This window comes from Abramis brama (genome assembly GCF_963993115.1).
Source record: "Abramis brama genome assembly, chromosome: 12".
In the NCBI taxonomy this organism is placed as follows: Eukaryota; Metazoa; Chordata; class Actinopteri; order Cypriniformes; family Leuciscidae; genus Abramis; species Abramis brama.
Genome location: NC_139974.1, coordinates 23,356,068 through 23,359,791, shown reverse-complemented (window position 1 = coordinate 23,359,791; position 3,724 = coordinate 23,356,068). Strand labels below are relative to the sequence as shown.

Below are 3,724 nucleotides of genomic sequence, written 5' to 3'. Positions count from 1 at the left end.
ACGTGTACATCAAATGTAACTATGTCTTTGAATCTTTGAATTCTGATAAGAACATTTAATGCATGCATAGCAGGGCTTTATTCCTAGAGCATGTACATATATGCTGCGTTCGAAACCGCATACTTCCCTACTATTTAGTATGGGAAAAAGAGTAGGCGAGCGAAAAAGTATGTACGCATCCAAAAGAGTAGGCGAGAATTACCTGGGTGACGTCCTAATTATCGCGAGATTCGGGCTTAAGTGCGTTCGAATATGCCTACTTTCCTACTATATAGTAAGCGAAAACAGTATGTGAAGGAAGCAGTACGTTCGAAACATCAGTATTCATAAAAGAGTAGGCGAGAAGTTCCCGGATGGCTTTCTGCTTTCGGCCAGATTTTCGAGTGCTCGACCGATGGATACTCTTCTATCCCAGGAGGCCACGCGAGAGGATACGTCATTATTAAACATCGCAGAGATCAGCGACGCGGGTGCTTTCAAATGTGAGTAAACACGGTTCTTTGTGTTAAAATTGCATGTGTTGAACTACTGTAGAGTAAACTGTTGAATTGTTGAAGGTGTAAAGACGTTACACAGTATAGTATAGTTGTGATTTTTCAGTAAAAACACGTTTTATTATGTATAACGTTAGCTAACGGGAGCTCCAGTAAGGACACATAAGTTACGTCTCTAACGTGGATTTACATAAACCATATACATCGTAAAGATGCTTATTTTAAATGTATATTTACATCTGACAGGAAAATCTTCAGTAAGTATTGCAGAAGAGCACATCACAACATGAAATAGACATCTGAGTGATGAATGTGTGCTATTATGTAGAACAAATTTATAAAGTAACTAAACATAAGTTATCTATTTTATTTGTTCATTACTGTTGATAAATTGAGGAACATTTATGTTGGATAAAAAGTTAAAACAACCCCAACATGTAAATGTAGTGTTGAGCTCATCACAGAGGTAATGTGAATCTCGTCTGGGTGTTACAGGGTCAGATGAACAGATGTGTGTTTATCTGGTGGAGAGTGTCTCGTGAAGCTGAATGCTGCCATCAAAGGCTTTGAGTGACACTACAGAAATTAATAACAACTATTTAAATATTAAGTTGTAGTTTATTTTAATTATTGTAATTTCAAACAGAGCTATTACAGCACCTTTCTGATTCTTGATTTCTGTGCATTTGCTGCACAGCTTTTGTGGAGCAGGACCTGCAAGGGAAGATGATGGCGGCACTTGTGAAAAGCGTTTTTGTCTTCTAAATAATACTGAAATCAAATGACATTGTGCGGTTAAAATGACTGCTTTTGTGTTATGTTTGTGCATTTTTGTAGGATCTGAAATGTCAGCAGGCTGGTGTGAGCACTGAGGATGAGGAGCCCAGAGCTGAATCCTGGAGATGGTGCCATGGATGAGTCCCTCCATCGCTCCACCTGCCCTTATGAGACCCTCCACCTGTCCTTACAAGACCCTCCATCACTCCACCAGCCTTACGAGACCCTCCATCGCTCCACCAGCCTTACGAGACCCTCCATCACTCCACCTGCCCTTATTGCTTTAGATTGTGAAGCACAACACTATACGCAACAACCTCCGGCACGAGGGAACGGCTCACCTCTGGCGGTCAGCTGATTCATCAGAATAAAGCCGCAGAATGGGAACCGCTGTGTTGAGATGGCAGAAGGATGTGGGGTTCAGCGCCTGTAGTCTACTTACATGATTGTAGTTTGAATAAAGCTTTGTTTCATGTGTTGACTTGTATATGCATTTGTTTATTGTGTGATGGTGACTTTCATTCATTCTTTTACTAATTTATTAATATTTCTCATTGTTGTCAGTAAATAAAATATAATTATTTAATTAATGCTTTATTTAATTGTTTGAATGAAAATGTAGATATGTTACACTATATACACATCTAGAGTGTATTCATGCATAGCTATGTCATATGACATACATTACATTTTGTTTGTTTTATTGAATTATATCATTTTTCTCCAAAGGCGATTCTTTGCACAGCTGTCCAAGGTCTCCTTTGTGCAGACATTACAAACGCTGAGGAAACCCGTTCTAGGTAGGGCTGTCGAGTTACTGATGTTATGAGGTGTGTGTGTGTATATATATATATATATATATATATATATATATATATATATATATATATATATATATATATATATATTATGGGTTTACATACATAATATGAGATATCTTAATATATATTTTCTTAGATAATTCATTATAATACATTTAAAAAATGCTTTTTTTTTTGTTATTTATAGGCCTAGGCCTGAGGGATGAAACGAGAGTTAAATTCAACAAGAAAAAGAAGAAAACATAAAGCAGCAGTAAGCCGCTTTTGCTTGTGGATGAAAATTTTTGGATATAAAATAAATAAGTTAACATATTCAAGAGATGACAATTTTGGGATTCAGTAATAAAAATAAATAATATCGTTAAGGATAAAAGGGTCACATTAGTAGGGTTAAATATAAGAACTTAAATCAACCCTAAATGTATTCACAAAATAAATGGGCAGCAGTTTCTTTTTTATAAAGACCACAAAATGAGCAAGTTTAATCAAAATCAAGATATGTACAGATAGATTAATTAAACGTGTCGTTCTAATCTTTTAAGTTGTTGCGCGTGTGATAACGCGTCGTAGGTCACATGATAACGTCAACATGGCAGATGTCCGGCTCGCATTCATACTCAACGAGATTTGGCTATAAAGTACCTACTCTTTTAGCGCTCGTTAAGTAAGTACTTATTGAAATTAAGTACCTACTCATTGAGTATGCGGTTTCGAACGCAGCCTATAGTCCGCAGGAGATAAATTAATATAGTAACAATGCATCACTTTAAACTTCTTGTTGAAACAACTGTCAAAATGGATGGCTTGCAACATGACTGTTTTGAAAGAATTACAGTAGGAATGGTAAGATCACAGTACTGGTTGTTTGCAACTTCATACATCACCTGTTTCGGAAATCTGAAACAATAAAACTACATGATATATGCAGCTTAAAACAAAAGAGATGTCTCCTATGCACGTCATTACATACATTAGCATCAGTTGAATGTGTGGTAGACAGGACATGAAAATCCATCAACACTAAAAAATAAATGTTTATGTTCACATGTGAACTAAACAGCAGTTAATAAACTATTGCTTCAACTGATCTCTAACTTCTTTAACTTAAGTAAACACAGAAATGAACCGATCAACTGCAGTGCACATACCTCTGCTCAGCCATGAACTGTGGTAGAAAGCAGGGGCACGTTCAAGTTCAAAACGGTGCGCAACGTTTTGCTACGGTTTCCGGGTTGAACGTCATGTTTCCTGGAAACGGCGTGCACCGGTGTGCAACGGGGTTTGAGATACGTTTTCTCTTGTTTGGTGGGTGTGTCAGAACTGCAGTCCAATCAGCAGCAACATAAAGCACGAGGTATTAAAGTGAACTCGCACAATGGGTTCAAGGAAAGTAATTTACAAATGTGTTCGATGCAGCTCGGTATACGCAACAACTGAGGATATTAGAAGACATGTTTGTCGTAAGTTTTATTGTAAAAATATAGGATATCAACATAATGATGTAGTTGTTTATATTTTTAGCATCATTGGAAGTGTATGACATTTGGTATAGAAATAAACAATGATAATTAAGTGCTTTTCCTAAAAATGAGAAAGAAAATATAGGGTATTAAAACAGTATGAACTACAAAT

The 3,724-nt window shown here is 36.6% G+C and overlaps 1 long non-coding RNA gene across 1 annotated transcript; it reads left to right on the top strand.

Moving 5' to 3' along the window:
• Positions 1–285: 285 nt before the first annotated feature.
• Positions 286–1,451, top strand: LOC311094296. The gene is made up of 3 exons (XR_014608631.1): positions 286–482; positions 990–1,064; positions 1,332–1,451. It is a non-coding gene; the product is annotated as an uncharacterized lncRNA (long non-coding RNA).
• Positions 1,452–3,724: the final 2,273 nt, after the last annotated feature.